Source organism: Giraffa tippelskirchi, chromosome 1 (genome assembly GCF_054371585.1).
Source record: "Giraffa tippelskirchi isolate mGirTip1 chromosome 1, T2T-mGirTip1v1.2.pri, whole genome shotgun sequence".
NCBI classification, from domain to species: Eukaryota; Metazoa; Chordata; class Mammalia; order Artiodactyla; family Giraffidae; genus Giraffa; species Giraffa tippelskirchi.
Genome location: NC_137275.1, coordinates 59,904,735 through 59,931,850, shown reverse-complemented (window position 1 = coordinate 59,931,850; position 27,116 = coordinate 59,904,735). Strand labels below are relative to the sequence as shown.

The following is a 27,116-nucleotide window of genomic DNA, read 5'->3' as shown; positions in this document are numbered from 1 at the left end:
TTCTTCCTGACCCTAAGGACGGTAGCCCGTCAGGATCCTCTGTTCATGAGATTCTCCAAGCAAGAATACTGGAGTGGGTTGCCATGCCCTCCTCCAGAGGATCTTCCCAACCCAGGGATTGAATCTGAATCTCTTACGTCTCCTGCATTGGCAGGTGGGTTCTTTACCACTAGTGCCACCACTGAAATACTATTTGAAAGCAGATTTCTATGCCAAGGAACTAAACAAAAAACACTATTTCTATATTTTGTCATAAAGTTGCTTGGGAGTACTCAAGAATGTTTGGAAAAAAGAATGCATGTCCCAAACAAATGTGATTCCATAAAGCTAATTGCATTGCTAGTTTTGCAAAAATAATATGACAGTGGTCTTATATAATTTCAGTGTATACATATTTTTTGTTCTATATTTTTAGGTGAAATTTAACATAGTTCTCTAAAACTTGAAAGCACCATCATGAGAAATATCTTCCTTTGAAAAATTTAGAAATGTACCCTATAAAAATTAAGACCATGTACCATATTTAAACCTACTCACTAGAAATCTTTATTCATGCAGCACAAGTTTATGAATCTCCTATATACCTATCAGCAATATGACACACCGCATCTATAGAGACTGAACTGAATGACCCAGCTTCTTCTTTTGGTCCAGCAATATAAAAAATGCACATTTTGTTATTGTAATAATGGTCATGATTAACAACTTCTGTAAATAGTAGTGACAGTATTTTTTTTTTACATTTTATTAATTGGATTAAAGCAAGTTCTTTACATTTTTTGTAAAAATGATAAAAAAAATAAAGAACATTGTTTTTCATATGAAATGTTACTTAAATCATCGAAGTGACTAGTCACAGTTATTAAGGAAAGAAGACTAACTTAGCAAGTATATTCTGTTGAATGAGATAATAATTTGATTTATGAATACATAGAGAATAATTTGATACCAATAAATTATTCATTATAATGTCTATAGAATCTTTAGTGACATCTGTATCATTCCTGATATTTAAAATTGTCTTTGTTTTTTCTTGGTCAGGAAATATCTTTATCAATTTTATTGCTCTTGAGGTAAAAATTTCTAATTTAACTGATTTCTGTTTGTTTTCTATTTAGTAATCTTTACTCTTTATTCTTTCCTTTTCCTCTTTATTTTAGGTTTAATTTGCTTCTTTTTTTTTTCATTTCTTAAGATGGAAGCTTCAGTTACTGATTTTTAAGACCTTCTTTTCGAACGTAAGGGTAAGCCATGAAGTTCCCTATTAACACTACTTTAGTAGTAGTAGTAGTAGAGAAGGCAATGGCACCCCACTCCAGTACTCTTGCCTGGGAAACCCCATGGACAGAAGAGCCTGGTAGGCTGCAGCCCATGGGGTCGCGGAGAGTCGGACACGACTGAGCGACTTCACTTTCACTTTTCACTGTCATGCACTGGAGGAGGAAATGGCAACCCACTCCAGTATTCTTGCCTGGAGAATCCCAGGGACGGGGGAGCCTGGAGGGCTGCCGTCTATGGGGTCGCACAGAGTCGGACACGACTGACGCGACTAAGCAGCAGCAGCAGCAGCAGCAGCAGCAGCAGCAGTAGTAACCCATAAATTTGGATGTCTCGCATTGATGTTAAAAATTAATTAATTTTGCACAGATGCCAAATCAAATCTCAGAGACAGAGTTTTGGGTGAAGTAGAAAGGAATAGATTTATTGCTTTGCCAGGCAAGGGATGCTTCGTTGCTCTCAAACAAAGCATGCTCCTGTGCTCTCAAAAACGGTGTCCCAAACATGGAGGGATTGGTGAGTATTTATAGCAAACGTTCAAGGGTGGGATTGCTGCTAAGACTAAGATATGTGCAGGGCCTGCATGCCTTTAATCTTCTCTCAGGTGGTCTTCTAATATTAATGAGCTTTTCTGGTTCCTTTAATCTTGCCTCAGGTATATCTGGCTGCTCCTACTTTGTGTATGCATTCCCTCCCTTCCCTGATTAGCAGCTGTTTGAATCTGCCCTTTGGAACTCAAGGAAGGTCAGGAAGGCAGGAATCTGTTCACTACAAACAAAGAACTGGGCACAGAGAAAAGTTTCATTCAGAAACCCAGGGTACTGTTGGGTTTTAGTGCTGAAAAACTTTTCACTTGGTTTAAAATACAGTACTTTTTAATTTCACTTCTGATGATTTAATTTCTTTAATAGAGTTATGCAGTTTATTTCTTAATGAATGACCTTTGGTAGTTTGCTGCTTTCAAGTAAATTGTCTCTTTTGTCTATGTTTAAAATGCATTGTCATATATTAGCTACTATCACTGTATATAGCAAATTCCCTCTATACTTAGCAACTGAAAAACAACAAATATTCATTATCTCTCAGAATTCCTAAGGATCAGGTATCCAGTAGCAGCTTAACTGGGCTGCTGTGTCTCAGGATCTCACCTAGTTGCAATCAAAGTGTCAGTTCAGTTCAGTGGCTCATCCACGTATGACTCTTTCTGATCCCAAGGACTGCAGCACACCAGAATTCCCTGTCCATCACCAACACCCAGAGCTTGCTCAAACTCATGTCCATTGAGTTGGTGATGCCATCCAACCATCTCATTCTCTGTCATCCCCTTTTCCTCCTGCCTTCAATCCTTCCCAGCATCAAAGTCTTTTCCAATCAGTCAGTTCTTACCATCAGGTGGCCAAAGTATTGGAGTTTCAGTTTCAGCATCAGTCCTTCCAATGAATATTCAGGAGTGATTTCCTTTAGGATTGACTGGTTTGATCTCCTTGCAGTCCAAGGGACTCTCAAGAGTCTTCCCCAACACCACTGTTCAAAAGCATCAGTTCTTCAGCGCTCAGCTGTCTTTATAATCCAACTCTCACATCCATACACGACTACTGGAAAAACCATAGATTGGACTAGACAGACATTCTCGGCAAAGTAATGTCCATTTTTTAATATGCTGTCTAGGTTGGTCATAGATTTCTTCCAAGGAGCAAGCATCTTTTAACTTCATGGCTTCAGTTACTGTCTGCAGTGATTTTGGAGCCCCCCAAAATAAAGTCTCTTAATGTTTCCATTACACAGGATTGGGAAATAGACTCTCAGAGGGCACAACAGAATGTTGTGCACCAGGACCCAGGAGAAAGGGACAGTGACCCCACAGGAGACTGTCCTGGACTTGTCTGTGGGTGTCTGGGAGTCTCCTGTGAAGGCGTGGGTCGGTGGTGGCCTGCTGCAGGGTTGGGGGCATGGACTGTAGCAGTACATGCATGGGATCTTTTGAGGAAGTTCACCATTATCCTCATTACCTCCACCATAGTTTGAAGTAAAGTGAAGTCGCTCGCTCAGTCGTGTCTGACTCTTTGTGACCCCATGGACTATAGCCAACAAGGCTCCTCCATCCATGGGATTTTCCAGGCAAGAACACTAGAGTGGGAAGCCATTTCCTTCTCCAGAGGATCTTCCCGACCCAGGGATCGAACCCAGGTCTCCCACACTGCAGGCAGATGCTTTTACCGTCTGAGCCACCACGGAAGCCAAGTTTGGCCACAGGAAAATAGCAGGGAGGGAACACAGCTCTACTCATCAAGAGAAAATTGGATTAATGATTTACAGAGCATGGCCCATCAGAACAGGACCCATTTTCCACCTCAGTCAGTCTATCCCATAAGGAAGCTTTCATAAGCCTCTCATCCTTCTCCATCAGAGGGCAGACAGATTGAAAACCACAATCACAGAAAACTAACCAATCTAATTTCGTCTAACTCAATGAAACTACGAGCCATGCCATGTAGGGCTACCCAAGACAGACTGGTCATGGTGGAGAGTTGTGACAAAATGTGGTCCACTAGAGAAGGGAATGGCAAACCATTTCAGTATTCCTGTCTTGAGAACCCCCATGAACTGTATGAAAAGGCACACAGATAGGACACTGAAAGATGAACTAGCCAGGTTGGTAAGTGCCCAATATGCTAGTGGATATCAATGGGGAAATAACTCCAAAAAGAATGAAAAGACAGAGACGAGGCAAAAATAACACACAGTTACGGATGTGACTGGTGATGGAAGCAAGGTTTGATGCTATAAAAAGCAATACTGCATAGGAACCTGGAATGTCAGGTCCATGAATAAAGGCAAATTGGAGCTGATTGAACAGGATATGGAAAAAGTGAACGTCGACATTATAGGAATCAGCGAACTAAAATGGACTGGAATGGGTGATCTAACTCAGATGACCATTATATCTACTACATCTAAGAGCAAGAATCCCTTAGAAGAAATGGAGAAGCCATCATAGTCAACAAAGGAGTCCAAACTGCAGTACATGGATGCAGTCTCAAAAACGACAGAATGATCTCTGTTCGTTTCCAAGGCAAACCATTCAATATCATGGTAATCCAAGTCTATGCCCTGACCAGAAACGCTGAAAAAGCTGAAGTTGAATGGTTCTATGAAGACCTACAAGACCTGTTAGAACTAACACCCAAAAAAGATGTCCTTTTCATTATAGAGGACTGGAATGCAAAAGTAGGAAGTCAAGAAAGACCTGGAGTAACAGGCAAATTTGACCTTGGAGTAGAGAATGAAGCAGGGCAAAGGCTAATAGAGTTCTGCCAAGAAAACACACTGGTCATAGCAAACACCCTCTTCCAACAACACAAGAGAAGACTCTACACATGGACATCACCAGATGGTCAAAACTGAAATCAGACTGATTATTTTCTTTGGAGTCAAATTTGGAGAAGCTCTATAGAGTCAGCAAAAACAAGACAGGGAGCTGACTGTGGCTTGGATCATGATCTCCTTATTGCCAAATTCAGACTTAAATTGAAGAAAGTGGGGAAAACCATTAAACCATTCAGGTATGACCTAAATCAAATCGTTTATGATTATACAGTGGAAGTGACAGATAGATCTAAGGGACTAGATCTGATAGACAGAGTGCCTGATGAACTATGGACAGAGGTTTGAGACACTGTACAGGAGACGGGGGTAAAGACCATCCCTAAGAAAAAGAAATGCAAAAAGGCAAAATGGCTGTCTAAGGAGGCCATACATATAGCTGTGAAAACAAGAGAAGTGAAAAGCAAAGGAGAAAAGGAAAGATATATCCATTTGAATGCAGAGTTCCAAAGAATAGCAAGGAGATATCAGAAAGCCTTCTTCAGTGATCAGTGCAAAGAAATAGAGGAAAACAATAGATGGGAAAGACTAGAGATCTCTTTAAGAAAATTAGAAAAAAAAAGAAAATTAGAGATACCAAGGGAAGGTTTCACGCACAGATGGGCTCAATAAAGGACAGAAATGGTATGGACCTAACAGAAGCAGAAGATATTAAGAAGAGGTGGCAAGAATACACAGAAGAACTGTACAAAAAGATCATCATGACCCAGATAATCACGATGGTGTGATCACTCACCTAGAGCCAGACATCCTGGAATGTGAATTCAAGTGGGCCTTAGGAAGCATCACTGCAAACAAAGCTAGTAGAGGTGATGGAATTCCAGTTGAGCTATTTCAAATCCTAAAAGATGATGCTGTGAAAGTGCTGCACTCAATATGCCAGCAAATTTGGAAAACTCAGCAGTGGCTACAGGACTGGAAAATGTCAGTTTTCATTCCAATCCCAAAGAAAGGCAATGCCAAAGATTGCTCAAACTACTGCACAATTGCACTCATCTCACACGTTAGTAAAGTAATGCTCAAAATTCTCCAAGCCCAGCTTCAGCAATACGTGAACCATGAACTTCCCGATGTTCAAGCTTGTTTTAGAAAAAGCAGAGGAACCAAAGATCAAATTGCCAACATCCCCTGGATCATCGAGAAAGCAAGAGAGTTCCAGAAAAACATCTTCTTTTGCTTTCTTGACTACACCAAAGCCTTTGACTGTGTGTATCACAATAAACTGGAAAATTCTGAAAGAGATGGGCACACCAGACCACCTGACCTGCCTCTTGAGAAACCTCTACGCAGGTCTGGAAGCAACAGTTAGAACTGGACATGGAACAACAGACTGGTTCCAAGTAGCAAAAAGAGTATGTCAAGACTGTATATTGTCATCATGCATATTTAACTTATATGCAGAGTACATAATGAGAAACACTGGGCTGGAAGAAGCACAAGCTGGGATCAAGATTGCCGGGATAATATATCAATAACCTCAGATATGCAGATGAAACCACCCTCATGGCAGAAAATGAAGAACTAAAGAGCCTCTTGGTGAAAGTGAAAGAGGAGAGTGAAAAAGTTGCCTTAAAGCTCAATGTTCAGAAAACTAAGATCATGGCATCTGGTCCCATCACTTCATGCCAAATAGATGGAGAAACAGTGGAAACAGTGTCAGACTTTATTTTGGGGGGCTCCAAAATCACTGAAGATGTTGACTGCAGCTATGAAATATGAAGGTGCTTACTCCTTGGAAGAAAAATTATGACCAACCTAGACAGCATATTAAAAAGCAGAGACATTACTTTGCCAACAAAGTCTGTTTAGTCAAGGCTGTGGTCTTTCCAGTGGTCATGTATGGAAATGAGAGTTGGACTATAAAGAAGGCTGAGCACTGAAGAATTGATGCTTTTGAACTGTGGTGTTGGAGAAGACTCTTGAGAGTCCCTTGGACTGCAAGGAGACCCAACCAGTCCGTCCTAAAGGAGATCAGCCCTGGGTGTTCATTGGAAGGACTGATGTTGAAGCTAAAACTCCAATACTTGAACATATGATGCCAAGAACTGACTCATTTGACAAGACCCTGATGCTGGGAAAGATTGAGAGCGACAGGAGAAGGGTACGACAGAGGATGAGGTGTTTGGATGGCTTCACTGGCTCAATGGACATGAGTTGGGTAAACTCCGGGAGTTGGTGATGGACAGGGAGGCCTGGCATGCTGCAGTCCATGCGGTCTCAAAGAGTCGGAAATGGTTTAGCTATTGAAGTGAACTGAATGTTTCCATTGTTTCCCCATCTAATTGACATGAAGTGATGGGACTGGATGCCATGATCTTTGTTTTTTGAATGTTGAGCTTTAAGCCAGCTTTTTCATTCTCCTCTTTCATTTTCATCAAGAGGCTCTTTAGTTCTTCTTCACTTTCTGTCATAAGGGTGGTGTCATCTGCATATCTGAGGTTATTGTTATTTCTCCCGGCAATCTTGATTCTAGCTTGTGCTTCTTCCAGCCCAGCATTTCTCATGATGTACTCTGCATATAAGTTAAATAAGCAGGGTGGCAATACCCAGCCCTGATGTACTCCTTTTCCTGTTTTGAACCAGTCTGTTCCATGTCCAGTTCTAACTGTTGCTTCCTGACCTGCATACAGATATCTCCAGTGGCAGGTATGGTGGTTTGTTATTCCCATCTCTTGAAGAATTTCCCAGTTTGTTTTGATCTACAAGGTCAAAGGCTATGGTGTAGTCAATGCAGCAGAAGTAGATGTTTTTCTGGAACTCTCTTGCTTTTTCAGTGATCCAATGGATGTTGGCAATTTGACCTCTGGTTCCCCTGCCTTTTCTAAATCCAGCTTGAACATCTGGATGTTCATAGTTCATGGACTGTTGAAGCCTTTCTTGGAGAATTTTGAACATTGCTTTATTAGTGTGTGATATGAGTACAATTGTACAGTAGTCTGAACATTCTTTTGCATTGCCTTTCTTAGAGATTGGAAGGAAAAGTGATTTTTTCCAGTCCTGTGACCACTGCTGAGTAGTGTCATCAAGGTATCAGACAGGACTGCAATAACCAGAAGGCTTAAATGGGTGAATAATCTGCTTTCAAGGTCAATTGTAAAACTGTTAGCAGACTTCAGTTTCTCACTGGCCAGAGATATCTGTCAGTCAGAAGCCTAGGTCTCCTCAAAAGCTGCCCAAGTGTGGTGATTTGTCTCTCCCAAAAGATAGAGGTTGCAGGAAATAGAGATCTCAAAAGATATAATCTGCATAGTTTTATAATCCATTCCTGGAAGTGATATATGTCACTTCTGCAAATTTACAAGATTAATCCTGGAATACAATATCAATAACTCACTAATATTGCTTAATATTAAATTTTCTTCACTTCATTTAAATTGGTAAATTGTAAGAATATACAACATTTTCCTTCAGACTGATGACTTCGTTTGTGTTTTTCTTTACATTAAGTCTAGATTTACTGGGGATGAATTCATTTTTGAATCATCAGGAAAAAAAAATATGCTTATTTTTCCTGCTCTTAAAAGAATATTCATGCTGGGTAATGACTTCTAAATTAACTGTGATTTTGTTACTTTTTATTTTCCTTTTGCCAGTTTAAAAATGCCCCATCTATTCTGGACCCTGTTGTTTCTGAATATACCTCATATCACTTGCATGTTTCTCTCTTGGTGACTTTTTTCCTTATACTTTTAAACTTCTCTCTTTATACCTGTTTTGTAAGGTATCAATAACATATGATTTTATTTGCTTGTATCCTACTTGGATTTCACTGAGTTTCATAAAAATGCATTGAATTTATTTTGCCAGTTTAGGATCTGTTCAGCTATCATTTTACGAAAGTTAGTATTTGCTTTCTTCACCTTTTTCTTCAATTTACATACTGCTACTAAACTTTACCAAATATATATTTCTTTTCAGATACTATATTTACTTCTTGAATTTACATGTGTTTCTTAGATTTTTTTCATTTTCTTTTCTGAAATTTCTATCTGTTCACTCTTTTTATCCATCTTGTCATTAAGAATTTTGAATATATTTAAAATGCCCAAAGTTCCTGATGGACAGGGAAGCCTGGTGTCACAAAGAGTCAGACATGACTGAGTGACTGAATTGAACTGAACTCAAAGTTCCTGATCACTAATATGAACATCTAGGTCATTGTACTGTCTGCATCAATTGAACTTGAAAAAAAACCTATCATTTTTATTTCACATTTTTCTGCTTCTTCACATGATTTACAATTTTTTTTTTATGCTGTACATTTGCATGATACAGTGAAGAGATCTGTAATTTCATTTAACAGCTTTGAGTTTTGTTTTGGTAAAAAGCTAAATTTATGGGATACCATCTTGACCCTTTAAGACTTGATTTATTATTTGTTAGAGCTGATAGAGTTTCGATTTTACCTTAGTCCCAGGGTGTATTATTTACTCTACAGTAATAATTCTTACTGTTTTTTCTGAATTCTCAGCTAAATAACTGAACTCCTCAATGAAATATACCCACCCTGATCAGGCCAGAATTCCAACATCTCCCAGTCCTGCTTACTGTGTAGTATCTCTCTTCTGCTCTCAATGCCAAAGCAGCTACTCTCTGCTAGGTTTTATGAAAATTCATCTTGCATAAGCACAGTCCTCCCTTCTGACCAGCTCTTTCCTTTATACTCCATAAATTCAAGTAGCATAAGAAACAGAATTCTGATTTCTACTTTCCTTACTCAGAATACTACTTCTTGGTCCCTTGCTCCCCACTTTCACGTGCCACAGTCAAGTGTATGACTGCAGGCAGGAAGCCAGAAAAAATGCAGAACTGGCATTAAATGTTTTCTTTCTGTCAAGGACTGTAGTTTTTCACTGTCATTTGCTTAATCCCTAAAAATATTTGAAAATAGTTGCCTTTTATGTTTTTATTATGTTATAACTGTTTATGGTGAAGGGCTGATCCAATACTAATTATTTTGCCATGGCCTAAAGGATGCTTAAAGTATTCCCTTGTCAAAAGAATAAATTAATGAAAATTTAGGATTTACAAAAGGATATAATACAACTTCAACGCATATCTGTTGACTGAATGAGCATATCAATTATATATTGGCATAATTTATTGCTGAAATAGGGTACAAATGTCCTGAAGCAATTAGTTTAATGAACATTTAGCCTACAACTTGACAATTTTTCCTACAGAATCTTCCTTTCCAAAGAGTTCACATAATCAAACTTATCTCCAAAGTAAGTTATTAGAATCTGGTAGCTATGGAACAACTTTCAATCACAAAGTATAAATTCCAAGTTCTATCTTAAAACCCTAATGGAAGATGGATTTTTGTTTTAAAATATTATTAAAAAGCAAAATAAAACAAATCCTATGTAACTCCTTATAATTTTTCTCATAAGAAATGTATGGAAAATGAACAATAATTGCATTTAGACATTCTAGTCATTTTAAAAGCACCAAACTTCTTTTCTTTAAAGAGTATGAAAGCAATTTAATTTTGTATTCCATTTAAAAAAAAATCAAGCTTTTAGTTTATCTTAGGCCACAAAAACTGCAGTTCAACTAATTTAAAACAGCTATTTCTTGGTAAACAAGACATAATTTGGTGACTTTATGATCAATTGATTTAACCACATTATTTGAAATTGATTGCTTTGTTTTTCCAATTAATTCTATTTTACTCTAGTAAACTTTATATGCCATGATAACTGAAACCTAGGAAAATGCAGAAGAAACAATAAATGTTGAGCCCCAATTAATTATTAAGATACACCTGGGGTAACAAGACCAATTATTTTGACAGGCTATATTACCTGCCTCCCAGATCACCTTGTCCTGTCACAAGAACCTTAGTCCCAATGACTTTATTTCAAACATATTGCTTTTGAAATAACAGCAGGGACTTCTGGGCTTCTCAGCATCTGTTTACCATCAACTGTCACGCTTAATGATCAACATTAAAGTTATTGCTTCCAAATCACCTTAATTAGGGTTGCAAACACTTTAAAAAGTTCCTTTCAAAAGCTCAGATGATCAAGTTTGATTGCTTCAATATATTGTGACTATATAAGATTCTTGTAGTGAAACATCATCATAACAGTTCCAGCCAGACATCTTGCAGTTCCTTTTTAAGGTAAATTTTCCTCCCTATAGTTCTTCCTGTGAGTATACTATGTCCTCCACTTAGTTTATAGCTGACTGAACCAGAATAGGGCAACTGAACCAAGCATCATGATTCATAAGCTAGCCTATTCTTGGGTTTCCCTTGTGGCTCAGCTGGTAAAGAATCTGCCCACAATGCAGAATACCTGGGTTTGATCCCTGTCTTGGGAAGATCCTCTTAAGAAGGGAAAGGCTACCCACTCCAGTATTCTGGCCTGGAGAATTCCACGGGCTGTATACTCCCATGAGGTCGCAAAGAGTCGGACACGACTGAGCGACTTTCACATAGTTATGAAACAGTCTGCTACATAATGCTGTGCCCAAACTGAGACAATCTGGTTTAATTGCATTCTCTTTCAACTCTTTTAATCAAGGATTAGAGAGTGCCATTTAGTATAAGTACTCTTACATTTTTTTGTTTTAAATAAACTCCCTACTGAAGTGTAACATATACAGAAAATGACATGACTCATATGTTTGCAGCTTGTTAAATTTTCAGAGTAAACCAACTTATGTTACCACCACCCAAATTATAAAATGGAATATTCTCAACACCTAAGAAGTTCCTTTATGATTTTTCCTAATCACTAATAACTCACTAAAGAAGCCATTATCCTTGCCTCTAATACCACTGATTATTTTTGTTTCTAAAGTTGTTTTTTAAACCAATGAAATCATACATTATTCACCTTGACCTGACATCTTTTAATGTGGTGTTTGTAAGAATCATCCATGTTGTTGAATGTATCAGTAGTAGAGTTTTTCTCTTTGATTTGTAGCATTTCATTTTATGCATATTCCTGAGTTAACCCATGATTTCTTGATGGACCAACAATGTATCTATAGTTTTGATATTCACACATTACTGATATAAAATTTCTAATACATGGTTTTTGGTAATATGTCTGGTGGATATATAAATGTGAGTAGAATTTCTAGTCCATAGGTTATATATATGCTCAGCAAGAGTTGTTGCTACTTGTTATTAGTTTCCTGTTGTTGCGGTAACAAGTTACTTTACACCTAGTGGTATAAGATAACACAAAATTGTTCTTTTAGAGCTCTGGAAATCAAAACTCTAAAATTAAGGTGTTGTAAGGCTGTATTACCTCTAAAGGCTTCAAGGAAGAATTATGTCCTGATCTTTTCCAGCTTCTAGAGGCTGCCTTCATTCCTTGACTCATGGTCCCTTCTTCATATAACACCAACTTCTTTTATCCATCACACTGTAGTCTACTACTCACTTTGACCCCCTAACCCACTTCCCCCATATGAGAATGTTTGTGTTGACATTGGGCCTGTCCAGATTTAGCCCTTAACCACATCTGAAAAGTCTCAGTTTCCACACAATAAACATATCAACTTTCCTGGGGATTAGGATATGGACATTACTCTATCAACCACAATGATAAAGAAAAGATGAGTAGGAGTCCTAAGTTTTAGGTCAAAACCCAATGGTTCTGGCGACTGTTAGGATATGAGCATCATAAGCAATTATTTATTGTGGCCTTGGCTGCCATTGCTCCTGTTTTGGAACACAAAAATGTAGGGATCATTGAGAAACATCTCAGAATTTTTCTGCCATTGTGTGTGTGTGCATCAATAATATGTGTGTTAGTTATACAGTGTTATAGTTGTCTTAGGTGGGCCTCACAAATTTCTTAGGATAAATTTCTTAAGACAGCTGACTGACTTAATACCCCATGAACTAAAAGAGGTAAATTGAAGCCAAGTAGTATAGAGAAGGACTATCACTTTTATTAAGCCAGCTTCAGAAATAAAGTATTAGTAGATGTTAAACTCCAGAATGTAAACATATCCCTTCATAGCTACATTTAATTCTTAGGTTGTGACTATATACTATAAAACACTCTTTTGTGAATAGTTTACAGCTACAATAAAATTATATTTCAAAACAATAATCAATACATATTGACCCTGGGAAACCTTGGAAAAAAGAAAGTGATTTAAAATATAAGAAATCTTGTTTATTTTTTAAAATGCAAATTGATCTCTGTAATAAAAAAGTATCCCTTTCCCTATAAATATGTTTGCTATGCTGTGTGTTTAGTTACTCTGTCATGTCCAGCTCTTTGCAATCCCATGGATTGTAGTCCCCCAGGCTCCACTGTCCATGGGGATGCTTCAGGCAAGAATAATATAGTGGGCTTCCATGCCCTCTCCCAAGGGATCTTCCCAACTCAGGTATTGAAGCTAGGTCTCCCACATTGCAGACAGATTTTTTACCATCTGAGCTACCAGGGAAGCCCATAAATATGTTTAATATCCTTAAAAACCTAACTTTTAGATTCAATAAATATTGAAATTCTCTATAGCAAATATGTCATTTTACTTTGTCTGCCCGATTTGATTTACTTTAGCTCTTTTCAGTGAATTGTATTCCCTATTAAGGGTATTCTACAGAGCTTTTAGTATAAACAAACAAAACAAATTTGTTTGTTTTGTCGGAACAAACAAATTGAGGCAACTTTGAAAGTATTTGTTATATTAAGTCACATGTATCTCATTTTTAATAAGAAATTAATTTTCCTTTTAATATCATCTTGTGGAATATTACTTCATGATCAACTTGTTTCTACAAAACAAATTCTTTATATATTTAAAAACTAGCAAAAAATTGTGATCATCTATTTAGTCAGTTATATTTGACTGAATAAAATTCCTTGTCTCTGAGAAATTATTATGTCTTTGGGAAAATATTCTCACTATTTTATTCCGAGAGGTGTCATGTTTGCTTTGAGCTCTGGCTTACTACCAGAAAGACCTATTCATATTCTTTCAGTTCTAAATCTGCACGAAAAGACATCAAAATGGGCTCTCAAGCAATTACATAGTAAAGTTAGCTCATATTTTAGTACATTAATTGCCACATTAAAATGTGGTATTGATCTAATATTTTAGATACTTATACTTAGTGAATTCAATTAGAAAATTCAAGAAATATCTGTCAGTTTTTAGATAAAAATTACTAGGCTTTATTCAGTCCTTATGGAGTACTAATGTAACAAGGGTTTCTTTAATGTCTATTTCTGTGCACTTCACCAAATGTTAATTAAGTGGGAAAAAACTACTTTATCTTGCAATTTATCTTAAATAGGAATGTCTACTGCTGTTCATCTACTAAAAGATTTTGGGGTAAACAGAATCAAGTTTTGGAAGAGTGTCAACACAAAAGACAGTTTTTCAAGTTGAAAGGAAATGATCCCAATGAGAGATTTTGATATTAATGAAGGAGTATCAGCTCTGACCAGTATCTGATGAATTTTAAAATAAATTTTCCTCTGGATTTCATTATTACACCTATGGTGCTACAAAACAAGAAAACTTTTTTATTAAGTTTATTTTCTTCATGTCTAAAGCATAAGGGATGAAATGGGGTAGGGTTAGGGATGTCAAATGGGCCTATGTGGTTTCAAATTTACTTACTGAATTCTAAGAAGACTAGGACAATTTAAGAATATAAAAACCTCTGAAAAATAATTTAAAGAGATACAGTTGTAAAGCCAATAAATGTGGTCTACCTTCAAAAAATATTCAAATAATCAAAAAAAAAAAAGGTGGGGGGGAGAAACAAGACAGGAAACAAATGAATTGGTAGATATAAATCTAGCAATTTCAGATTTTATTAGTTTTATTAGACTCCACATTCTAATTGTAAAAACTAGTTTCCCAAAACAGATGAAAAAACAAAGTAGCTATATTTTCAGCCCTACTATAAGCTGTACAAAATTATGGGAAATACTGACCAATAAAAGGTCACAAAATGTAGATCAGTAAAGGTGAGAAATGTAGATCATTGTGAGATAAGGCAGTAAAAGGCTCAATTATTTAGGTTTTTGCTTCTCCTGTCAAAGGTATCGTGAAGGATACCCAAGGAGGAAATCATGGAGTTGCTCAATTTGGGTTGCTGAGTCTTTGACTGAAGAATTTGCCCTAGAGAATTGCTTGGGTCCTGGGAAGAATTTACAACAGAGATAAATAACCATGTGTTTTTCTAAACATTATTTATGTTTGTTAGCATAGTTAGCATAGCTTATTCTAACCAAGAGAAACTCAAGGGTCCCCAATGCAAAGAAATTAATAACAACATCCTTTAAATGATATTTGATTATTTATCACGTGCTTGTCAGTTAAGATAATTTGCATTAAGGGATGAAGTTTTTTATACATGTACAATTTTGATGAGTAAAATCTCAAGAACACATGATATCGAAAATATTAAAATATAATCATTTTTATAGCAACAGCCATGAAGCTTTTCTAAATAGACCTTCTGTTAAGTGTTGTGATTTTTCTGAAGTTTATATCAGATTGTCCACCTTTAGTATGTTTTACTTTAGGAAAAGGCAGTTTTAGTCAGAAAGGTGGGAGAAAAATTGGAAATGTTAGTTTGGAGAGTTGTAACTAAATATTTGAGAAAACTAGAAGAATTCAGGATCTAGTGTAGTTTACAAATAAAAAAATACTTCAAAGATAATCAACAGCACTAGAATCTGATATTTATAAAAGTGTATTAATGAAATGCAATGCTTTCTCTACAATCACCCCCATGATTCCATGGACAGAGGAGCCTGGTGGGTTACTGTCAATGGGGTCAGAGTCAGACATGACTTAAATCCATTTAATAAAATAAACCTTTGTAAACAAAGATGAAACAGTTTTATCTCTGCCTGGTCCCTCCAGAATTCAGAAAGTCCCAGGGAATGTTTTTATTTTCATGGCAATATCCGTTTTCATGAGTTCAATAAGAGTCTGTTTTTATAAAGGACACAGGTGGTAATCATCGGTCATATTACCAAAGCTTTGACTGGAATGTCTTACTTGAGAAAGATATGTGTAGACCCAGATATGACTAGACAGGGACTAAGACTGACTTTTTGGAAACAACAAAACCTCTTGAAGAAATAGCCTACTACCTTGCTTATAGGGTTCCTGGCAACCTTACAAGGTGAGTAAGAAAAGTCATTTCCTGGAAGGTGCAACAACCTCAGGATATTTTAAGAACCTTAGAAAGAGAGAAATTTACCAAACTATATTGGTATCACAAATGAAGTTTGATGAGAAGTACTTGGTTCAGCTTCCTAGCCTCAAGAGGCTTTAAAAACTCCAATTTATCATTCCTTATGAAAAGCTCCAGCAAAGAAGATTAGAAGATTCTGTATGGTCAGTCACTATTCTTGTTGCTCTATGTAAACAATCAAGGCATGTTTATTGAAACTAAATTTTATTTGCAAACAAATCTTATTATGGTTATCTTTATATATATATATAAAGATATATATAAAGTATATATGGCTGCTCTGTCCATGGAATTCTCCAGGCAAGAATATTGGAGTGGGAAGCCATTTCCTTCTCCAGGGGATCTTCCCAACCCAGAGGTCAAACCCGGGTCTTCCGCATTGCGGGCAGATTCTTAACCCTCTGAGCCACCAGAGAATTTTGGAGATATTTGGTGTTAATTTGCTTTAGAACATAGTATTATGTAAAAGGATTTTTTCTAATTGTTTTTGCAAGTATATAAGACTATAATATATGTATATTGACTCAACTTGACACTTAAGAAAAAAGCATAACTCTGAAAGCAACTCAGAATCTGCTCAGACTCTTACCTATCTGCCTTCAGACATTTGCAGATAATGTTAAAAAGAAAAAAAAAAAAAAACAGGATGTTGGAAGTATAATTGCCCTTCATGTAAGAAAAAGGACAAATTTAAATAATAATCACCCTAGACTTCTGATTTGAACTAGGTAAGAATTTATAGAACTCTAATGAAAAACGCCAATGGCTTCATAGAACTTCTAACACAAAGTAAAAATAAACAAGAATTAATCATGGGACTAAATTGAGGAGTATGATTATATTTTTAAGAGTTTTATTTGAAGCATTAGTGATATTTTAAACAAGTTTTGATTTTCCAGATTTGAGAAACTTTTTCTCTGAGTGTATATATATATATATATAATATGTATACCAGAAGTAAGAAAACACACTGCAACCATGAAACAAAATATATAAAAAAGGAAAATATCACAGCTTACCAGAGCCAAATGCAGGAGCAGAAACAGCTGCAGAAACCTGGAACTGGTGCGACTGGGAGTAGAAGTAAGACAAACCAAACTGGAAATGACTGATTCCTAGAGTAAAGACAACTCTGAGAGTTCAGAACTCCAGGAGACCTAGTCAGGGAGACTTCCACATCTTTCTGAGTTTTACCTCCAGGAACTCAACCACAAGATAATTGTAAATAATGGAGAAAAATCTCCTAGAGCTTCCAGCAAGGAGAGAGGAAAGGAAACCATTTTGAAACCTGCCTCAATGCTCTGTTCTTAACAAGGCCTGCCCTTTGGAGAAACTAATTAATCAGATCCAAACCCTACTGTACTCAGACCCTAAATGGGGGAGAGGGGGGATACCTAACTCCAGTCACCTGTAGCCAGTCTGTCCTAAAAAAAGAAGAAAAAAACTGAGAAACTCTCGATGTTTATAGACAAGAGGCACAGGCTCACCACAAAGGAATACGTAAAAAATAAAAGGGAGGTGCTCTTGGGTACTAAAAGGGTGGTAGAAGAAATAAAATGCCCAGTTGAAGGTTTAAATGATAAAGATGGGGAAAACTTCCAGAAGGTACAGCAAAAGACAACGTAATATCACTAGAAAAGAAATGAGAACTTAGCTAATTGGCCCATTAAAAATACATACAAAAAAGTTCCAAAAAGGCAGAACAAAGGAAAGAGAAGGAAGGAAATTGACAAAGATATTACTTGCGTTAGCAAATTAATGAAGTAACAAAGTTTGTTCATACAGCATTTTTGGCCATGAATTCCCTGTTTCTGGTGATAAGGTTGCCGGTATAGGGAGGATGTCTTCACATGGAGATTTATTTCCTGCTCTGAGAGAGAGAGAGAGAATGGTCACCAGCTGTTTCTTAAGTAACCTTAAATCAATATGTCAAAGTGGTGTAAATTGAACTGAACCCTACCAATGTTCTACTGAAGAAAACAGAACTATGCAGAAAGAATTAAAGTACACCAATTTTAGAGTGAGACATGACTTGGAACATGTTGCTCTGTCAAAAAAAAAAAATCATTTTTGCTTAAACTGCATCGTGGCTATAGTCTATGTTCAGTTCAGTTCAGTCAGTTAGTTGTGTCTGACTCTTTGAGACCCCATGAATCTCAGCACGCCAGGCCTCCCTGTCCATCACCAACTCCCGGAGTTTACCGAAACTCATGTCCATCAAGTCGGTGATGCCATCCAGCCATCTCATCCTCTGTCGTCCCCTTCTCCTCCTGCCCCCAATCCTTCCCAGCATCAGGGTCTTTTCCAGTGGATTTTGCGTTATAAAAGAAAGGACAAGTTGCCTGATGTGGGCTGCCCCTGAGGAGAAGCTATTATTTTGGGCAAGATATCTCCCTTCAGCTGAGGACCACATTGGGAATGAATTCATTGAGTAGTCAGTAGACAACACTCAACAGGTAGGAAATATGTGGCTCTTTCCTAAAGTGGGTATCTGGCATTTCACTGAAGCTTGCAAAGTTAACACTTGGCACCACTCAGATCAACTTCCTGTGATGATTTTATCCCATCTGAGCACAGCTCCATCCAACTTCCTGTGTTTCCTGTCCCCTTCCCCCCTCCCCTCATGGTAACTTAATTCACCTATTGATAAATAGAATGAACTATAAACACTACTTTTGCAGTTGATAGCTGCTGCTGCTGCGTGGCTTCAGTCGTGTCCGACTCTGTGTGACCCCATAGATGGCAGCCCACCAGGCTCTCCCGTCCCTGGGATTCTCCAGGCAAGAACACTGGAGTGGGTTGCCATTTCCTTCTCCAATGCGCCACAAATAAACCTGTTACATTGCTTCATTTCTAACCTTATCAAATCATTCTAGATTTTCCTCACATTCAACAAACACCTCAGATGGACTAAATGGCTTATCTTGTATGGTCACCCAGACCCTCATTTCTGAGTGGTCTGAGCCATAGCTCATCACAGCCTTTTCATATCAGAGCGGATACATTTGCTGATTTATCATCAAAATTAATCAAGGGAAGACAAAGAGATGCCCCAATAATCACCAGGGTGCAAAGGAATTATGTCTTGCCCCCAGTATACAACATCCTCATCTTAATGATCAGGATTAGTTACTACTGCCATGCTGCTCTCTTGCCAGTAAGAACACAAAATGATAAAGTAGCAGCTGATGTCCTCTGGTGACAGCTCATCTTTCTGGGAATCTGAATATTTAGGCTTTAGTACCCAGGGTTGTGGAGACGGGAAGTACAACTTTTCCAAGGGTATTATAGGGAGTAATTGTAGGAAGTCACTCCTATATTTACCCCTTGGTCCAAATACCTATGTATTTTACCTTTTGGTTAGCAGTTTATCAACAGAGAATGGTTATAAGTTTAGTTTGCCCTGAAGGATAGCACTCTACACTCACGCAAAAACATCTCTGAGTTATTGCCTCTGGTATTCTTTTAAAATGTCATTACATCATTCTTTCATGTTGAAAGTTTTTGGGTAGTACAGTAAATAATATAATCAATAGATCCTATGGTTTTGTGTCTCCTGATATACCTCCTTTCCTGTGAAATGGATTATTTGGTCAAGTGCAATGTCATATCAGATCCCATATCAGTGGATCAAATACTCTATAAGTCTGTAGGTAAAAGTGATGACTGAGGTCCTGCAAATAGAAAATAAAACTAATACCTGAAACATACATTGAGTACTTTCAAGACAGATAGCTGCCTCTTCTGGGACTACAGAAGTCATGTGAAACCAAATGGCTGGCTAATCTCCAGTAGAGTTAAAATAACTATCCTGATGACAACTTAAAGATTAGGCTGGGGCAGAACCTAAATCTGTCTATGCTGATATGTATGTTGTTAGGGTCATGGATACCTCCATCTCTGACACCATGGCTACTCTATTCATATTAAACATGTGCCAGCATTGTGTGGCCAATGACATGATCTAATAATGTCAACTCACTAGCATATTTGTTGTCTGTTTAGGGCCTCTGTAGCTGGTGTTAATATACAAGAAGTAATCTCTATACATTGTATCCTTTTCTGTAGGTTATCCACATGCTTCTTCCCCTAGACTTGTTTTTCACTGACTTTCCAGTCTGTTTCTTTCTAGGGTCCTCAACAACCATTTACATCATTCACTATTTCCTATGAACCTGTAAACAGTCTTATCTCAGACTACTTCTTTTTCACTCAGAAGGTAATGAGGCATACCACTTGGTGGTCTGCCTGTGGGTAGGATTTTTACCCAGTATTATCTTTCAGTACTACCTCTAAGTATGGGTTAGGTATGATTAAATTTTAATTTTTAAAAATTTGATTTTTTTAGCCAAGGTGTAGAAACAACCATGTGCCCACCAAAAAATGATTTAAGAAGATATATATATATATATATATATATATATATAGTGGAATATTACTCAGCTATAAAAAGTATTGAAATAATGCCATTTTTTAGCAATATGTATGGACCTAGAGAATATCACGCTAAGTGAAGTAAGTTAAACAGAGAAAGACAGTATTATGTGGTATCACTTATACAGGGAATCTGAAAAATAATACAAATGAATCTGTATGCAAAACAGACTCATAGACATAGAAACCAAACTTATGATTACCAAAGGGGAAAGGAAAAGGGTGGAATAAATTAGGAACACTGGGTTAGCAGATAAAAACTACTGTACATAAAACAGACAATCACCAAGAATTTACTGTACAGCACAGGGAGCTATATTCAATATCTTGTAATAACTTTCATTGAAAAGAATCTGGAAATATATATATATATATATATATATATATATTAACACATATAACTGAATCACTTTGCTGTACACCTGAAAATAAGACAATACTCTAAATCAATTATAATTTAAAAAATGAATTCATTTTTGACCTTCCCAAATTACCAAATTTACCCACATATGGGCCAACATTCATTTTCTTTCTCCTCCTTCTCCCCAACAGGCTGTAAAGAGCTCCAAGCACCCATAACTTTGAACAGAATTGTAACAGGGTTGATAACATGAGAGTGGGATGATTTTTCATGCAGCTTACTTGTGTCCTTTGCATTGATTGTGCCTAAATTTGAACATATTAATTCCAAACTTCTGATGAATTACTCCTGGTACCTTAGGTTTTGTCACATCAGTTCAGTTCAGTTCAGTCGCTCAGTCATGTCCGACCCTTTGCGACCCCATGAATTGCAGCACGCCAGGCCTCTCGGTCCATCACCAACTCCCGGAGTCTACCCAAACCCATGTCCATCGAGTCGGTGATGCCATCCAACCATCTCATCCTCTGTCATCCCCTTCTCCTTCCGCCCCCAATCCTACCCAGCATTAGGGTCTTTTCCAATGAGTCAGCCCTTCGCATGAGGTGGCCAAAGTATTGGAGTTTCAGCTTCAACATCAGACCTTCCAATGAACACCCAGGATTGATCTCTTTTAGGATGGATTGATTGGATCTCCTTGCAGTCCAAGGGACTCTCAAGAGTCTTCTCCAACACCACAGTTCAAAAGCATCAATTCTGCGGTGCTCAGCTTTCTTCACCATCCAACTCTCACATCCATACATGACCACTGGGAAAACCATAGCCTTGACTAGACGGACTTTTGTTGGCAAAGTAATGTCTCTGCTTTTAAATATGCTATCTAGGTTGGCCATAACCTTCCTTCCAAGGAGTAATAGTCACTGTCAAAAGGACAAGTTCTCCATCTCTATCACAGTCCAGTATGATGATAGGAGTATGTCTTCCAACTTTCTAAAGATTCTCTGGCATACACAAACAATGCAAGGTTTTTCAGTCTTAAAAGGGAGTTAAATTTTGACTCATGCAACAACATGGGTGAAACTTGAAGATATTATGCTAAGTGAAATAAGCCAGACACAAAAGGACAAATGTAAGATCCCACTTATATGAGGTTGCAGTAGGATGGTGGTTTTCAGGGATGGAAGGAAGTAATAATAGGAAATTGTTGTTTAATGGGTATGGAGTTTCACTTTGGGAAGATGAAACAGTTCTGGAGATGGTTTGTGATGATAATTGCACAACAAGGTAAAGATATTTACTGACACTAAATTGTATACTTAAAAATGGTGAAAATGGTAAATGTTATGTATTCTTTACAACAAACAAGAATTTTCAGTTATAAAATAAGTCATGGGGATGGGATGAACAGCATGGTGAAAATAATAATATTATATTACCTATTTGAAAGTTGCTAAGCAAGTAAAACTAAAGTTCTCATTACAAAAAAAAGTGTAAAAATTATATTACTCTATTGATGGGCTTGTAGCAAAGGAGAGGTGGGGCATGCTTATTACACCACTGATTACTTCTAAATATCTCCCTTGCCCAATAGATTATAAGATGATACAGATTTATCATTTAAAATTAAACATTATTTGACCTGGTATTCCCTGGTGGCTCAGATGGTAAAGAATCCACCTGCAATGTGGGAGACCTGGGTTCGATCCCTGGATTGCAAAGACCCCTGGAGGAGATCATGGCACCCCACTCAAGTATTCTTGCCTGGAGAATCCCACGGACAGAGGAGCCTGGCGGGCTACAGTCCATGGGGTCATAGAGAGTTGGACATGACTGAACGACTAAGCACAGTACATTATTTGATTTACCATCCCCAAATGGAGAAAAAGAGAAAGAAAGTGGAAGTGCTGCTTATATAGGGCTGCTCTTTTTCTAAAGAATATGTGTACCCCATACCCAGCTGAAAAAATAAACCATACCACCACACAAGAAGTCACCCATGGGTCACTTCCCAGATTACAGTTTTTCTCCAAAAGTAATGATTAACCTGACTTTTAACACCATGTATTTATAACACTTGCTTTATCAACTTTATATACGTGGAGTCATACAATAGGTTTTCACCTGTTTCTTCTTTTTTTTTTCATTCACCATTATGCAGGTTTAATTTTTTCAGTTGTATGAATACTTTTCTAAATTGCCAGGACACTGATATGTTGAGAGAATAGCAATCTGTGACAGCCAAGCACTGACCTATCAGTCAGGGTTGCTACCAGCTAACTAGTCTCTCACAGCTAGGCCCAAGTATTTTGCTGTGGAGCATGAACTATTTCACATAATACCTTCAGACAGGGTCTCTCAATAACATAATGGATCCACATGAAAACATGTCCATTCTTAATAATTGATAATCTCGCATAAGGAAGAAACATAACATTTACCAATTCACAAAAATGATCAAACTTCTTACTATTCTGGCTAATACAAGTGACTTGCTGCTTCTTTATGAATTATAGCTTTAGACTTGTCTCATTTCCTCCCACTGTCTAGATAAGATCTATTAAGATGCCGAATTGTAGAATTATCTTCATATTCTGAAAGCATACAATTTAGAACAAAATCCCCAAATCCTTTAAGCATTTTTTATTACTCTGTTACTAAGACACTTTAGCTTTCCATCATGTGCATTCTCTACTGTTGCAATAAGTAGAAAACAAACCAACACAATTTTGTTCATCTAATGATCACAAGAAAGCACTGACAACTTAAAAATATTAAAATATAAAAATGTTAAAATATTTACAATGTAGTAAATAAATTAGCAAAATTTGGTCATTTGGTTGCTGCCAAAAACTGTATGATATGGCCTTCTACCTTATCCTAAAGCTGTTTATGAATGTCTCATCTTTAATAAAATTGAGTCTTTCAAAAGTTTTAAAAATAATGTCATCTTTATATCTTCCACTGATATGCTTGTAGATGTTTTCATTCATTCATCAAAATCATTGAGTACTTTTATGTTTAGGGCTATCATGCCATCAATATTTGACAAAAAAAAAAAGACATCATGAGCAAATTAATGCTTAGATTATTAGGGAGAGATGAGGTCTATCATTTGTCTCTTTTTCTTAATTCTTCCAGATCCCAATGATACATGGAAGTGATTGGATAGTGACTTGGAAATAAGGTTTTTCTTTGTGCAAAGCTATCGTCATGTGTCATATTCAAACTCTTAAACTTCAGCATAATTAAAGCTTTTTCTAACCAATTTTACCAAGCTGATCTGGTGCGGATTATCTATTTTCAAGAGGATGTCACAGTGCGTTTACATTCAGAAGCCATAGCTCTAAATCCCTCCCCACCTTCACATGCAAGACATGCCATATGACAGTCATCTACTCCACAATTAGAGCTCCTGTATGACTTGCTAGTCGGTAGCATGAGAAGATCTGTACCTAGACTTGGCACAAATAGATTGTGTGATGGGAGTCCTGGGGAACATTTATGATGCTTGTGCTATTGCAACTGCTGTTCTGGGTTTTCTTTTTCCTGTTTCAAAGACTAGCCATGACAGTGACAGAGACAGCCAATGATTTAAAAGTGAAGGATAGCGCTGCTGTTATAGTCCTGGTGTCTGTGATGAATGGAGGCATACCAAGCAAGAAGGAAAGAAGATGTGAAATAAGAGAAGAAGGATAGAAAGTGACAGATTTAAAGCCATTATCTAAAACATCTGCCAGTTTACCCTGTGTGGTAAAATACCCAATTTTAATTTTGAGAGCTTTTATGGAATACCATGCTAAATTTGCTTGAATCGTGGGTTTAAATATAAATCATCATCTATTTAACAATTACACTAGCCTGGGAGGAAATTATATTTATTCTCTGTTATTGGACTTCTTGAAATTTTGATTTTTTGCTGAAATGGTGCATACAGTACTATTGTAAATAAAATGAAAGATGAGATAGAAAACATTGTAAATGTTAGCTTTATTGCTCAGTTAAATATTTTTGTACTATATTTTGTTCTCATTTGAAAAAACATTGTAAAATATTGATAAGATCACCATGAATTTTCTAAAATTTGTTTATGTAAACAAACATTTACAAAGTACATTCTATGTTATCTCCACTATGGTGGCTGTTGTAAGAAGCAAGTAAACAAACAAATGGGACCTAATTAAAATAAAAAGCTTCTGCATAACAAAGGAAACTATTAGCAAGGGGAAAAGACAGCCTTCAGAATGGGAGAAAATAATAGCAAACGAAGCAAAAGACAAACAATTAATCTCAAAAATATACAAACAACTCCTGCAGCTGTATTTCAGAAAAATAAACGACCCAATCAAAAAATGGGCCAAAGAACTAAACAGACATTTCTCCAAAGAAGACATACAGATGGCTAACAAACATATGAAAAGATGCTCAACATCACTCATTATTAATTACTCATTATTAGAGAAATGCAAATCAAAACCCCAATGAAGTACCATTTCACACCAGTCAGAATGGCTGCTATCCAAAAGTCTACAAGCAATAAATGCTGGAGAGGGTGTGGAGAAAAGGGAACCCTCTTACACTGTTGGTGGGAATGCAAACTAGTACAGCCACTATGGAGAACAGTGTGGAGATTCCTTAAAAAACTGGGAATAGAACTGCCATATGACCCAGCAATCCCACTGCTGGACATACACACTGAGGAAACCAGAATTGAAAGAGACGCGTGTATCCCAATGTTCATCGCAGCACTGTTTACAATAGCCAGGACATGGAAGCAACCTAGATGTCCATCAGCAGACGAATGGATAAGGAAGCTGTGGTACGTATACACAATGGAATATTACTCAGCCATTAAAAAAAATATATTTGAATCAGTTCTATTGAGATGGATGAAACTGGAGCCCATTATACAGAGTGAAGTAAGCCAGAAAGAAAAACACCAATACAGTATACTAATGCATATATATGGAATTTGAAAAATGGTAGCGATAACCCTATATGCGAGACAGAATAAGAGACACAGATGCATAGAACAGTCTTATGGACTCTGAGGGAGAAGGTGAGGGTGGGACGTTCTGAGAGAATAGCATTGAAACATATATATTACCATATGTGAAACAGAACACCATTCCAGGTTCGATGCATGAGACAAATGCTCAGGGCTGGGGCAATGGCATGACCCAGAGGGATGGGATAGGGAGGGAGGTGGGAGGGGGATTCAGGATGGGGAACACATGTAAACCCATCGCTGATTCATGTCAATGTATGGCAAAGACCACTACAATATTGTAAAGTAATTAGCCCCCAACTAAAATAAATAAATTTATTTAAAAAAAAATAAAGAAACAAGTAAACAAGAAGAAGGATATGATACAGTTTCACTCCCTTAAAACTTTAAGATACTGAATCAAATCTAATATTTGAATACACAAAATAATTATTGAATAAAGTCAATATATAATATATGCCAATAGGGAACATCCCTTTGAGATTTTGGTATAATTGGAAAGGGAAAGATCAGTGTTAAGTAGCTTTACCATGATGCTTTTATAAAACGTGGATCATCAGATGGCCCAAGAAGTTTAAGGATTCCAATTTTTACTCTAAGCTGTGTTTACCTAGAATTTAGTCATCTCACATCATGTCTGTAGGATTGGTGGAATGAATTTCAGGGGATGCAGTTTGCGTAAGATATGAAGAATTTTCTAAGAAGAAACTCATTCTAGGAAGAAAACCACAAGGCCTGCTCTAAAAGCACTACTGCAGAATAGAAGAAAAGAGACTGTTAGGAAAAGAGCCAAGATACTGTGGATTTGTACTTGTCCATAAAAGAAGCAATCTCCCTGGGAAAAAATAATAAAGTCTGTCATCAGAAAAATCTCCGTGATACACTGGGATTAAAAGCAGTGCTCTTTGGGCTGAATGTAACAGGATGAATTGTTCCAAAAGGTTTGTGTAGGTGATTCTCCTTTGCTCCCTCAGAGAAAATAGAGCATTAACTAAATCCACAACTTGGACTACATCTGTAGCGTAGGTGCTCCAGAGGGAGCAGTTTCTGCACAGCATGAGGCTTCAGCAGGAGATGGTACCTAAGCCACTGCTGTGAGTGTGTCACATCAACCCCCAGTGGTGTGTCAGCACACAGTTGTAGGGAACTTGTGTACCTGCACATAAGTACTGGATGATAACAAGACAGTTAAGAACTTAAGTGGCTAAGGAAAGAGAAGGTGAATGGCATGTTGTAGCTCCAAGTGCTATTTTTGGAAACATATATATCCGCCCCCTACACACACGTATGTTTTGGGGTAATTGCAGAAATAATTTGGGGGAAATATTAAAAGATCAGGCCATGGAAGTACAACACTGGTAGATTTATTTATTTGTTTGGGCTGCTATAACAAAATATCGTAAGCTGGGGGGCTTATAAGCAGCAGATATTTATTTCTCACCGTTCTGGAAACTGGCAAG

At 37.2% G+C, this 27,116-nt stretch overlaps 1 long non-coding RNA gene across 1 annotated transcript in view; it reads right to left on the bottom strand.

The window, feature by feature from the left end:
* LOC145521185 (uncharacterized) overlaps positions 1-27,116 on the bottom strand; it is a 140,086-nt gene that overhangs the window by 21,015 nt on the left and 91,955 nt on the right. Inside the window, exons 3-4 of the long non-coding RNA XR_014065218.1 lie at positions 17,643-17,729; positions 16,879-16,974 (exon numbers count right to left, since the gene is read on the bottom strand). This is a non-coding gene — a long non-coding RNA (uncharacterized LOC145521185). The remainder of the gene's footprint in view (positions 1-16,878; positions 16,975-17,642; positions 17,730-27,116) is intronic.